General features: G+C 41.5%; 1 protein-coding gene across 4 annotated transcripts in view; it reads left to right on the top strand.

The window, feature by feature from the left end:
• Positions 1 to 14,758, top strand: part of znf592 (zinc finger protein 592) — a 133,907-nt gene that overhangs the window by 73,720 nt on the left and 45,429 nt on the right. The gene's annotated exons all lie outside the window — the stretch shown is intronic.

Here is a 14,758-nt window from a genome sequence, read left to right as displayed (position 1 = left end):
TGTTCCAAAGAAAGTTCCTTGAAAATAATAAATATTTAATTAAGCTCCCGCCTGTATTTTGTTCTTCTTTATATGGCTGAGATCCCTCCAATCTCCAAGTTATTTAGCTCCCTTCACTTCATCTGTATATATCATGTGTGGCTGAAAAATCAGCTAGAAATCCTACTCTCAAGCATCTACCAGAAGCCTTCTGAAGCCAGCTATTAAGCAATGTGGAAGAAGAACTTGTGTGAATCACTTGATTTCCCCCCTGCCCATCCCTCTGCGGCAGGGAAGCATATCGTGTTAACTCATTGCCTCCTCCCCCATACTACCAACCCCACCAACATCAGGAATTTAGGGAGCAGGGAGTCAAATCCTACCATTTCACCAAATTACTATACTTCACACTGCCTGGAAATAACTAACTATATACATATCAGAAGTAGTAGCTTTGATAAAATATTTCATCAGCAGCTGCAATTGTGTATTCAAGCAAGGTTCATTTCCTTTGACCTAATGAAGATAGGACAAAATTGTCTATTTATACACTGGGAGTGCTGTTGATTTAATGAAGTGTGGTTAGTTGTCGTAAATGAAAGCCAGCAATTTTAATATTGAACCTAATATTGCATGGCGGGATGCTTCCTTTTTCTCCTTTTGTTTAGTATGGTGGAGATTCTCCGAGATGGTTGGCTGGTATCTATCCACAGGATGAAACCCCTTTCTGAGAAACCTCTGAAACACTTCTGAGAATATAGACTGAGTTGATGGAGAGAGTGGCTTGTTTTGTGTGGGTGTACACTTAAAATGAATGTTCACCCACTTCCTGAGAAATGTTGTTACTGACATTGTGTTTCCATTCAACTAATTCATGTACCAAGTACTTAAATGTCACTTTAGCAGTCAAGTCGGCTATAAATGTCAGAAATTCAATCTGAAATATTTCCCTGTGGAGAAGTCAAGCCTGTTAGCCTGTTTAGTGCAATTAAATGGGAGTTGCAGCTTTCCATAGGGTTACAAACCTATTACTGCAGCAGGGCTAAAAATTAACTCCAACTCAGTTGCAAACTTTTTACTAGACTGCAGACAATTTGGGAGAAATGACAATTCCCTGCTTAGCAGTGAAGCATTTGTAAGCCTGACTGACTTCAGTTCAGCAAAACACTGCTGCTCTGCTTGTCTGCATTTCCACATGCACCCCCGAGGAGAGATTGCTCATCCCTTCAATCCAGTATTCTTACCAGTCCTGTACAAGCTCCAGAGGCAACCCATGCCTGAGCACTCTTTTTAAAAAAAAAAGTCAGACTTATTATTTCTGTACATCATGGTTAAGATGCAAATGCTCCGGAGACTTATTTCTGTATAGTACCGTTAAAATGCAAAAGAGTAAATTGTTAAAGATTTCCCCGAAGTGCTTTCAGTAAAGAAAGGATTTGTACAGCCCTGATGACTCAGTTAGTAAATGCACTGCCCAGTGGTGGAACAGAGTCATAAGCACCAGGAAGGACCCATGTTTGAACTTTGGTGTGCTGAGTTAACGGATCTCAGTTTAGATAATGTAGGCATCCTACAATTGGTCTTAAGGCTAGGGAGGACAAAATAAACCGCTCTTGATCACTGCCCACAGACTCCTGGTGAAGGTTGCGTGGACAGCGAATAAGACGGGATTGGCCTTGACTGTAATGCTTCTGGTCAATGACCTACTGACCCTCACCATCTTGGCTCACATGAAGATTGACCACTTGGGATAGATACTGGAGCGTAGCTAACACCCTGCCTGAGTCACTGCCTTTGGAAAAGGAGGGAACAGAATTGGAGAGGAAAAGGTATTTAAGCAAAAACTGATTTCATTTTCATACATTCTGTTTGTTAAAAATTAATACACCAATTTCAAAAAAATATATTTTTAAAGGTGCAAATTAAATTCAGCACAAAAGGGTTTGTATTTAACTTACAGATTGAACAAAGTAATGGCTAAATTTCTAATGCTCAGTTGGGAGTTCTCCAATATGCTTCGAGTTTTATCCCTTGGGGACATCGCAAGTTGACCAAATCCTACAGATCATTTAAGACATAATTCATTCTTATATTTGGAAATCTATAAATTGTGCACTGTGCTTGAAAATTATGCACAGCTTTGTGGTCTAACTTTTTAATTTCTACGCTGCATTAATAGATTTTCTATAAAATTCAGTACTTTTCTACAAAAGTTTCTCTCTCAGCTTCTCTTCCCCCACCCAATTTAACCCCAGTTAAACATACATACGATGGAGAAAACTGCTGGGTGAAGAGAGGGGATAATGTAGAAAAGCTAGATTCAGTAGATGGCCTGCCTGCCCCTGTAATCCGGTGGAGTTAATTTCTAAAACCTGGTGACTCTTGTTAGCTACTGGCTATTGGGGAAATGATTGCAAATCTCCAAGTAAACCATTTAACCTGCCGGCTGGTTCTAACGGTCATTTTTTTAAATCAATAGTTGGTCACCACTGGAGTTTATGTTCCCATTAAAAATATTTGGAACAGACTGATGAGAGCTACCTGGAACTTGTGCTTTCAACATAAGTAAATCTGTTGGTGACTCGGGTATTTGGTTTGTGGCTTATTTGGTCCAGTGCCTGTGGGTAATTATTTTGGTTACTGGTGCATATTTGTCATTTGTGTAAACCCCATCCAGAGCTCTTACTGGGTGGCAAAGAGGTCCAATACGATCGTCTTTAATAAAACTATCCATGTAGACACCTATTTGCTTTAAAATAAACCTAAAGTCGTGTTTTTTTTTTGAAAAGCAGATAAATGTAAATGATAACAGTTGACAGCAATGAGATTGAAGGCAACAGTTGGATGGAGGTGAACTGAGAGATTTGCATGGTTTTCAGTCATCCGAGCACTTGATTCAATTGCTGCTTTGCTGGGCATCTTTTATTCTTCATAATTTATACCAGGCAGTGTTTGTTCCGGTGTTGTGGAGGGAAGTTGGCACATAGTTGATGGGGTAACACAGATAATAGTGACTTCAGTTCTGCAGGTACTAAGCATCGCATGGCTTTTCTAGTAGCAGTACTCCAGACTGTGCAATATCCGTCTGAACTTTATAATGCAAATTAACTTTGCAATTAGTTTTCGGACATCATTGCAGATGCCGCTCTTCTTGCCCACCTGGAGTCATTTTCATAACAGTATTGGCACTAATTATAATAGGTGAGGTCAGACATGGCTAATTTGAGTAACTGGGTCACTAATTAGAGTAGGTTCCCGGAATGGAATGGGTGCAGGGGGCAGATTCTGAGAAATATGTTGTTGTTAAATTATTTTTCCTGGGGAGAAACCAGTTATTGTTCAGCACTAAAAGAAAGAACTTGCATTTATATAATGCCTTATCATGTCCTCAATAATCCAACTAATGGATTACATGATGTAGGCAAACTGCTGTTTAACTGCTCTTCAGCTATATTTGCTTTATGACACAGCAGCATGAAAGCAATATTCGCACGTCACGCTGCATGCCATTTGTTCTGGAGATATATAATATTTATAGGAGTCTTTTTAGTGGCAGCCATTTCAAATAGTGTGCACTATTATTTATACACGTGTATAAAATCGAAAGAATGCTGGTTTTTGTTTCTCCAGCACAGCCTTTCCTGCTCTTAAATGATTGCGTGGCCGTCACTGTAGGATACAATGTATACAGTTTACAACGTACTGTACAGTAGTCCAGTGCAATTCCGGTAGGACTGAATGCTTTTATCCAGGGTGTTCTGTAAATATACAGAAATTGGCACTTGAGTCATGTACAAACAAGCGGGTGAATTTTCAATTTTTACTCTACACACTACTTATTGTGCGAACAATAAATTGTGGGTCTCGGGGGAGGCAGCAATTCTTCCATCATGCTTACTGTGATAATGCCTTAAGTTGCATTCTGCTTGGTATACACTAAACCTGTACCTCTTGATTTCATTATGACTGGTGGTATCGTGGATGAACACTATAAGAAAGTTAATGAAATCACAAAGGATTAGATGACAGATTGTGAAACTTATTTTTTATTCATTGCTGTATTTGTAGTTGTAAAGCTACACTGACTTACTAGTCATGCTGCTCGTCCGACATCCAGTACTAGATGAGCAAAAATTTTCTCCAACTACATATTGGGAAGAACGAAGCCATTGTCTTCAGTCCCCACCACAAACTCCATTCCCTAGCCACCGACTCCGTCCCTCTCCCTGGCCACTGTCTGAGGCTGAACCAGACCATTTACAACCTTGGTGTCCTATTTGACCCTGAGATGAGCTTCCAACCACATATCCGCTCCATCACCAAGACTGCCTGCTTCCACCTCTGTATCATTGTACATCTCCGCTCCACCTCAGCTCATCTGTTGAAACCCTCATCCATGCCTTTGTTACCTTTAGACTTGACAATTCCAATGCTCTCCTGACCAGCCACACATCTTCCACCCTCCATAAAGTTGGGCTCATCCAAAAGCTGCTTGTATTCTAACTCTCACCAAGTCCTGTTCACCCATCACCCCTGTGCTCGCTGACCCTACATTGGCTCCCGGTCTGGGAACGCCTTGATTTTAAAATTCTCATCCTTGTTTTCAAATCCCTCTATGGCCTCGTCCCGCCCTATCTCTGTAACTTCCTCCAGCCCTACAACTTTCCGAGATCTCTGTGTTCCTCCAATTCTTGTCTCTCGTCCCCAATTTTAATCGCTCCACCATTGACGGCCGTGCCTTCAGCTGCCTAGGACCTAAGCTCTGGAATTCCCTGCCGAAACCTCTCCGCCTCTCTCTCTCTCTCTCTTGAACATAGAAAATTTAAGGCACAGAAGGAGGCCATTCGGCCCATCGTGTCTATGCCAGTTGAAATAGAGCTACCCAGCCTAATCCCACTTTCCAGCACTTGGTCCGTAGCCTTGTAGGTTATGGCACTTCAAGTGCATATCCAAGTACTTTCCCTTGGATCCCATGGGCTTTTACTTTTTTGACCAGCTCTGCCATGTGGGATCTTGTCAAAAGCCTTGCTAAAATCCATGTAGACTACATCAAATGCACTACTCTCATCAACCCTCCTTGCTACCTCTTCAAAAAATTCAATCAAGTTAGTCAGACACGACCCTCCCTTGACAAATCCATGTTGACACTCCTTGATTAATCTGTGCCTTTCTAAATGACGGATTATGCTGTCCCTCAGAATTGATTCCAATAATTTGCCACCACCAAGGTTAGACTGACTGGCCTGTAATTACTTGGTCTATCCTTAGCTCCTTTTTTAAACAGCGTTAGCAGTCCTCCAATCCTCCGGCACCACGCCTGTAGCCAGGGAGGATTGGAAAATGATGATCAGAGCCTCTGCTATTTCCTCCCTTGTTTCATTTAACAGCCTGGGATACATTTCATCCCGGCCTGGTGATTTATCTACTTTCAAAGATACTAAACTCCTTAATACTTCCTCTCTCACTATGTTTATCCCATCCAATATTTCACACTCCTCCTCCTTAACTACAATGTCTCCATCGTCCCCCTCTTTTGTGAAGACAGACGCAAAGTATTCTTTAAGAACCATGCCCACATCTTCTGCCTCCAAACATAGGTTACCTTTTTGGTCTGTAATCGGCCCTACTATTTCCTTCATAATCCTCTTGCTCTTTATGTATTTATAAAACATTTTGGGGTTTTCCTTAATTTTACTTGCCAGTATTTTTTCATGCCCTCTCTTTGCTTTCCTAATTTCCTTTTTAATTTCACCCCTGCACTTTCTATATTCCTGTAGGGTTTCTGCAGTATTGAGCTCTCAGTGTCTGACATAAGCTTCTCTTTTTTGGCTTATCTTACCCTGTGTGGTCCTTGTCATCCAGGGGGCTCTAAATTTGGCAGTCCCACCATTTTTCTTTGTGAGAACATGTTTACTCTGAACCCCTTGAATCTCCCCCTTGAATGCCTCCCACTGCTCTGACACTGATTTACCTTCAAGTAGCTGTTTCCAGTCCACTTTTGCTAAATCTCTTCTTAGCTTAGTAAAATTGGCCTTTCCCCAATTTACAACATTTACTCCTGTTCTATCTCTGTCCTTTTCTATAACTATGCTAAATCTAACTGAATTAGGATCACCACCACCAAAATCTCCCCCACTGATATTCCTTCCACCTGCCCAGCTTCATTCCCTAAAACTAAATCCAGAACTGCGCCCCCCTCTTGTTGGGCTTGCTACATACTGGCTAAAAAAGTTCTCCTGAATGCAGTTTAAGAATTCTGCATCCTCTATTCCTTTTATACAGATTCTATCCCAGTTAATATTAGGGTAGTTGAAATCCCCTACTATTACTGCCCTATTGTTTTTGCACTTCTCAGAAATGTGCCTACATATTTGCTCTTCTATCTCCCTCTGACTATTTGGGGGTCTAAAGTACACTCCCAGCAGTGTGATTGCCCCTTTTTTCTTTAGCTCAACCCATATGGCCTCATTTGATGATCTTTCTAACATATCACCCCTCCTCACAGCCGTAATTGTTTCTTTAACCAATATTGCCCCCTCCTTTTTTTACCCCCCTCTCGATCTCGTCTGAAAACACTGTAACCAGGAACGTTTGGCTGCCATTCCTGCCCCTGTTTGAGCCATGTTTCAGTAATAGCTAAGATATCATACTTCCATGTGTCTATCTGTGCCCTCAGCTCATCTGCCTTATTCACTATACTCCTTGCATGGAGGTATATACCATTAAACACTGCCAAACTCCTTTGTTGTCACGTTGACCCATCATCTGTCCTAATATCTTCTTATGTGGCTCAGTATCAAATTTTGTTTGATCGCTTCTGTAAAGCGCCTTGAGATGTTTACTATGTTAAAGGTGTTATATAAATGCAAGTAGTAGTTGTTGTTGTTGTTGTGATCCAATCTTCCTCTGTCTAGGAATGCTTGTGACAGTTCTTTATGGTTCAGAACTCCTGGGTGTGCAATGAAAATGCTTCCTTTGGCCTACATGTGAGATTTAGAACCATATAAGATGGATTTGTGACAAGAAGGTGAAGAATTGCAGGGAGGGCATACTCCAGCCTACTTCACCCTGTCTCTTACTGTCCTAGAGGGAGAGTCATCTTCATGGTGGGCGTGTCTCTGCACAGGATCCTCAGATGAGGAACTGGATTGGTGATGAGTAAGCCTGATTATATAGGCTGTTAAATTTGGACATCTAGGACATCAAGCTGACTGGAATGTTGCAAATTACCCTGTAGAATATGAAGAACTTTGAGTTGGAATATATAGCTGCTAGAAGCTATGAATGAGAAGAGCGTACTGATATGCCCATGGTTGGGTTGCAGTTTTCATATTGCTCATAAATTCTTCTTACCTGCTAATTGAGGGCTCAAACCCACATTTGTCAGTTGTCTAATCACCAACTATATAGTATTACATAGTATTACAACATAGAAACAGGACATTCGGCCCAGCGGGTCTATGCTGGTGGTTATGCTCCACATGAGCCTCTTCCCACCTTACTTCATCACACCCTATGAACATATCCTTCTACTCCTTTCTCCCTCCTGTACTTATCTAGCTTCCCCTTAAATACATCTGCGCTATTCGCCTCAACTACTCCATGTGGTAGCGAGGTCCACATTTTAACCACTTTAAGTAAAGAAATTTCTCCTGAATTCTTTATTGGATTTATTCCTGACTATCTTATATTTATAGCCCCTGGTTTTGGACTCCTCCACAAGTGGAAGCACCTTCTCCACATCTACCCTATCAAACCCCTTTATAATTTTAAAGACCTCTATCAGGTCTCTTCTCAGCCTTTTCTTTTCTAGAGAAAAGAGCCCCAGCCTGTTCAATCGTTCCCGATACTTGTAATCTCTCAGTTCTGGCATCATTGTAAATCTTTTTTGCACCTTCTCCAGTGGCTCCATATTCTCTTTGTAGTATGGAGAACAGAACTGAACAGTTGAGTCCAGAACTGAGCACATGTGGTCTAACTAAGTGTGGTATACAAGTTTAACAACTTATGACTCTATCAACTAGTGATTATCCTTCTTGGAAGGGAAGTATGTGAGGTTGAGGTGGCTCCAAGATGAAATGCCTAGCAATTGAAGGTTTGAACTGAGCCAACCCTTTGTCACAGACTTGGTAATCTGATAGGCCGACACCGTTCCAGGGCATTGTTGATAATTGACCAGTCAGTCTGGCTTATCGATGGGACTTGAAAAAATAAACCTGTCACTGGAAGCTGGGAATCTTGTTGCTCACCTCCAGATAAACCTGAAAGCCAATGCCCTAACTGTCAGAGAATGGAAGAGAAATTAAAATATGCTTTTCTTCCCATAACTGTCCAGAGTTCTAGAGGAAGCACCAGATGTGAATAAATATTTGTAAAATCACTGTCCTTCCAATAAAGAGATGAGCAGGAGGATTTAGGACAGTTTAGGCAGCACTTTTGGCTATACTGGTGAAACCATCCTCGACTATAAACATGGGGCAATTTCAGTAACAAAACAGCAAGTGCTGGTGTCAGGCATTGATTCCAAGACAAATAAAATAGGGAAAGGAGGGAAAAATCTTGGGAGTTTGCAAATTGGTTAATTCTTACTCATTTTAATGGAATGAATGATAGGTGATCCCCCAAAGTGGGAGCGGGGATGGAATTATTCAGACAATGTCTTGTTGAGATTTTGATGTCAGCGGATTTGGGTTCCTCCCCCAGGCCCCATTGCATTTTGTGTCTTATTCTGATATTGAATTACAAATCCCCTTTTAACAACAGAGCTTTGACCTAAAACTACATGGAAATTACAACTGGAAACAGGCCGTTCAACCCGACCAGTTCATGATGGTGTTTATCCTCCACGCGAGTAATGGTCCTAATCCCATGCGCCTGCCCTGTTCCCATATCTCTTTATATCCCTTTCCTTCAACCACCTAAGTGATCTATTCTTAAAAGTTGACATGGTCTCTGCTTTGAACACTAACTGCGGTAGTGCATTCCACAGCCTCGCAACCCTCTGTGTGTAAAACAAAAAGTTCCTCGTGTTCTTTGTCCTAAATCTCTTCCATTTCATTTTAAATCTATGTCCCCTCATTCTAGGCCCCTCGACCACTGGATACCGTCTGTTTCTAGCTACGCTGTTGCATCCCTTCTTAGTACCTCACCAGGAAAACTTATTTCTTCATCTATTTTGGCTCTTCCATTGATAAATTGTGTTAATTGTTGTAATTATTGTACAAAATTTGGGACAGTCTTTTGTAAGTTTTTGCTTAGCGTTTGATTAGCTATCCACTTCTGCACAGTTATTAGCAGTAGCTTTTCCTGTGTAGTTTATTATTTTCACACGAAGTTCATTAGTTGATAGCTACATCGGTTAGAGATTACGCTTAATGCTTTCCAAACAAGTGGGTTCATGTTACAACTAAAGAGCTGGTGAAAGTGTTTGGCAAGTTTCCTCAGCTTCACTGGGGTAGCCGCAAGGTTCAAGGGAATAACCTTGGAACAGTCAAAAGTGTTCCTATCCTGGAACTTTTAATCATCGAGGTGCTGAGGATGTCTTCAGCTAGAAAAACTCATCTTTGTTTTGTTCCAAATTGACAGGAGATTTGTGATCCAAAATGGACCCAAGAGCCTTGAACTTCTGAAGAAACAATTAAAGAAATAGCATCACTGCCTGGATTATGTCCAGTTTGTGATTCTTTACAGACAGGCAAAGCATTTTATTGTAGCTGGGGATGAGGCAGCAGGGATTTCTCCCTTCACTGTACAAGAAAATTGCAGTGCTGCATAAAAAAACTTTGGTACCAGAATAATGAATACAGCATCTTTTGAATATGATATGCCAATAATCTGCAGATATTTGTAATCTTTACTATCTTGGAGTCTATCCCTTGTTTGTTGAGGGCTCATTTGGCAGTCATTGCAGCCTGTTGCTTGTCTCTGGTGGGAAATTCAGGAGAATGTCCAGTGATGTCCAGGCTCATGGAAGAAGTGTATCTAGTATATTCTCTTCATTCCTACATTGCAAGTGACTACACTGCAAAAGCATTTCATTGGCTGTAAAGCACTTTGGGATGTCCCGAAAGACGCTATATAAATGCAATTCTGTCTTTCTATCTCTCTCTCTTTCTCCTTCACAAAAATACGTCAGATCCATTTAAACCTATAATCTTCTATGATTTTAAGTGTGGATCGTGTGAGACTGACATTTGAGTGCTGGTTCCCTACATTTATTCCTGTTAAATCCAGCCCTCTCATCCCAGCCACAGAATCGTAGATGCAGTTTTTAAGGGTCTGGGATCCTGTTATTGGTATAAGGAAAGCAGATTTAGCGGTGTAAATATTGAGAACCAGCTCATGAACGTCATTCTCTCATAATCTGAACTAAATGGGCACCAATGTAAAAGTGGCTATAGAGTTGGTGGGTTTCATGTTCTGGCAATGAATCTACCTTTAATAATTGACATCTAGATAGAGCACACTAAAACCACATCTGTAGTATATGACTAAAATTGTATCCTAGTTTAATTTGTCTCAGGAAATTAAAATGCTCACCATCTGTTGAAGAGAAGAAAAATATCCTTATGTGGTGTTAAACTCTTAAAGGACAATGTTGCAATGTTTTATTCCCCTGTTTAGATTAGTGGCCTGTTCGTTTGTACAAGGAGATTAAATTACATTGGAAAATGGGAACATCTATGAAGAATGGCAGGTAGTCTGATGCTTATTACCCAGAGGTCATAGGATGCTTTTCATCACAGAGCAAATTGTTGCTGAGATTGTATGTCTGTCAAGTTTTAACACTGTCACAGAAGCCTGTTTATGAGAATAGACTCACTTGTGAACAAAGAACTGACTTTAATCAATGAGTCCAGTTGAGCAGAGCTTGTATGGTTTACAGGAAACTGAACACCCAGATTAAATTTTGAAATAATAGTTTCTAAAATGGCTTGGCTGCCAGACCAAAATTTCAGTGGCTTGCCAACATTTTTGCGGTCAACTGCAGGAGTCCAACCATATTTTTGGTGGCCAGTGACTTAAAACCATTTTCCTTTAGGCTGAGTGCTATATATTTCTAAATTTATCTTCTAGGTTACCTTGTTTGTAGAGCTCTAAAATTACAGTAAAAATTTTCAGGTAAGTGTAGCCCATTGCTGATCCTACTCATAAACTTTCTACAAGGTGATCTTAATATATTTCTAAATCTAATAACCCTGAGTCATATTTACTGACCGGAACTTTTCCAGCTCTTTTTTTGAACCCCAGTAGTTTCTTGTTCCAGCTCTTTAGTGATGGTCCCATTTGTTTATCACCCTTGTACTGAAAATATGTTCCTGGAATTTTCCATTTTCTTCGTCGCCCTTAATTTAAAGCCTCGGCCCCTCGTTCTTGAATCCTGTACACGGCAGGAAAACATCTGAATGTGTTCTCCTAACCCTTCAAATCTTAAACACGTCTATCAAATCACTCCTTATTCTTCAATTTTAAAGGAAGAAAAGTCCTAGATTAGCTAACCTCTCCCTACTGTGTTGCTCCCTCAGTTCTGTAATTAATCTCTGAGCCCTCCTTTGAACTCTCTCCAATAACTTTCTGCTTGCTTTCCTAACTGCCTTTGAACACTGTACTGCACTGCACTGATGGATTTAGTGACATGTCCACACAAACCTAAGATCTTTTTACTGTTGCAACACTGCAAGGTTATTTCCATTTAGCACATAATCAACACAATCCTTTCTTCTGCTGTTTCTCCTCACCTTACACTTCTCTGTATTAAATTGTATCTACCATTTCTCTGCCCACAGAGCTTGTTTTTCTATTAGATTTGCACGCATTGATAAATCATTATTTGTCTATGTTCCCAATTTTTGGGTCCTTCCTCCCTGCCCTAGCCCTAGACCCACATTTTTCTCTAGTTTCTCTCCTATGCCCACTCTGAGTTCATCTTGTCCATGCGACCTGCCTCCTGCTCCCTTGACCCCATTTCGACTAAACGTCTCTTTTGTCTCCAAAATCCCTGAACATGTTGTCACCTCTCAAATCCGTGCCCATTTTTCCTGCAACTCCATGTTTGAATCTCTCCAATCAGGTTTCTATCCCTGCCACATCAGTGAAATGGCCCTAACCAAAGTCACATGAGATCCTCTGTGACTGTGACCACGTTGCATCCTCCTCGATCTCTCTGACACGGTCAACCACACCGTCTTCCTCCAACGCCTTTCTCCTGTTGTCCAGCTCAGTGGGATTGCCCTGGTTTGGTTCCACTCTTACCTATCTGGTCATAGATAGGTAAGAGTGGAACCAAACCAGGGCAATCCCACTGAGCTCCACATCATATCTGGTCATAGCCAGAGCACCCCTATCAATGGCTTCTGTTTCCATCCCTGCACTGTTGCCTCCGGAGTCCCACAAGGATCTTTCCTTGGATCCCCCTTCCTCATCTACATAATGATTTGGCAAAATCATCCTCAGACATAGGGTCAACACCACAATGTACCTTCAATAACCTGGTTTGACCCCTGTACTGTGTCTTGTGTTGTCAGAATGCTTTTCCGATATCCAGCCTTGGAGAGGCCACAATTTCCTTCAGTTAAACATTTTGAAGACGGAAGCCATCATCTTTGGCCCCCGCCACAAACTCTGCACCCTCACCACTGATTCCATTCCCCTCCTTGGCCACTGTCTCAGGCTGAACCAGATCTTGATGTCCTTTTCAACCCCGAGCTGAATTTCCAATGCCATGCCCTCTCCATCACAAAGACCACCTATTTCCACCTCCATAACATCGCCTGCCTCTGTCCCTGCCTCAGCCTATCTATTGCTGAAACCCTCCATGCTTTTCTCACCTCCAGATTCAACTATTCCAATACTTTCAGGGCCAGTGTCCCATTTTCCACCCTCTGTAAACTTCAGCTTAGCCAAACCTCTGTTGTTCATATTGTATCTCGCACCAGGTCCTGCTCATCTATCGCCCCTGTCCTTGTTGACCTGCATTGGCTCCTGGTCCCCAAACAGTTCCAATTCAAAACTCTTATCCTTGTTTAAATCCCTTTGTGGCTTTGTCCCTACTTCCCTCTATAATGTCCTCCAGCTCTACAACCCCCACCCCTTTCCTCTGACTGGCCTTTTGCACATCCTTGTCCCATCATTGGCGGCCATGCCTTTATATAGCACCTTTAACATAGTAAAATGTCCCAAGGCGCTTCACTGGAGTGTTATCAAACAAAATTTGACACTGAACTACATTAGGAGATATTAGACAGGTGACCAAAAGGAAAGCTTGGTCAAAGAGGTAGCTTTTAAGGAGCATTTTAAAGGAGAACAGAGGGGTAGAGAGGTTTAGGGAGAGAATTCCATAGCTTAGGCTGAAGGGTGTAAGGATCTTATGGATTTTTTTTTAAACTTTGTACAATTTTCCGAAATGTATTATAATTGATGGCATGTAGGCATTTCAGTGATTGATAGAATGCTGCTGTTCGTAAAGGCTGTGTGGAATAGAACTGCACAGCTTGCAGCCCTATTATGTTGGTTAGTTACGATTACCCAATTTGGGGCGGGGTTAGGGAGATTCTGAACTTTCCTTCAGATGGTGCTCTTTCCAGAGGCATCTGTGCCTGCACTCGAGGCAGGTAGTGAGGGATCACCTAAAGATTGTTTCTGCATGTGTGTGAGTAATAGTGAGGAGTCTTTCCTGAGGCGTGTATGTGTGTGCACAAAAAAGGATGTCTCTCCTAAAGATGGTTTCTTGTCCTATCTTGCTCATTTAAGATAACATGATTTGGGGGGGTGGGGAGAGGGAGCTCAGAAAAGTATTTCGGTAAATTATATAGAGACATTCCATCGAAAGTATTGGTATCACTGTGAACCTCTTCTTACCAGGTCACATCTATCTTAATCTTTGCCATGCCTATGTAACCTGAGTTTCCCTGTGTCCATTTTAGCTACCACTCCGGACCCATGCCCATTACTTCTATTTCCCTTTTCTTTCTTTTTTTACCCCTCTTGGGCCTTTTTCTTCTCTTCTCTCTCCCGTGCCTGCCTGTTCCTCCTTTAAGACACTCCTTAAAACCTACCTCTGTGGCCAAGCTTTTAGTCACTCGTCCTAATACCTTCTTCTTTGGCTCAGTGTCAATTTTGTCTGATTACGCTCCTGTAAAGCGCCTTGGGACTTTTTACATTAAAGGCGCTCTATCGATGCAAGATGTTGTATTACCAATCTCTTCCGCACATGTGTGACTGACAGCGGGGACCGTTCAGTGTTTTCCAGCTGAATACCTCAAACGCGAGAGTGTTTACGTTTTGTCCTGTATGACATGTTTGAGAAAAGAGGAAAGCTGTGGGGTTTTTTTGCTCTGTTCTCTTCCACCAAAAAGAACAGCAACAATCACTGCCAGAGTCTCATTGCAATCGGGCTGTTTGCCAGCTGTTCACATCACAGATTTTCGGGAGACTGGCAACAACTGCACAGGTTCCTGGAATTCATAATTACCAGCTGTAACCTACATGTATTACTGTAAATGCAAATTCCTTTTGATGTGATTAGTGAGCCAAATAAAGATGCATGTAGAGTGCCTTATTGTCACATGTCTTGCCCTCCCTGTGGAGTTTAATATAGGAAATTTATGGATGCTACAATAAATTAACTGTAACCTTTTCAGAGAAGTCAGATGTGACAATACAAATGTTGCAGTGTTTGACCAATATTTCCTCTCCTAGGGACAATAAAATATTTGGGGCTCAAAATGAATTTTATGAGGACTGTGACTGAAGATGTATGGCAAAGTTTCTTTTAAGTATT

This window comes from Heptranchias perlo, chromosome 38, assembly GCF_035084215.1.
Source record: "Heptranchias perlo isolate sHepPer1 chromosome 38, sHepPer1.hap1, whole genome shotgun sequence".
Classification (NCBI taxonomy): Eukaryota; Metazoa; Chordata; class Chondrichthyes; order Hexanchiformes; family Hexanchidae; genus Heptranchias; species Heptranchias perlo.
This window is presented reverse-complemented; position numbering and strand designations above follow the sequence as displayed.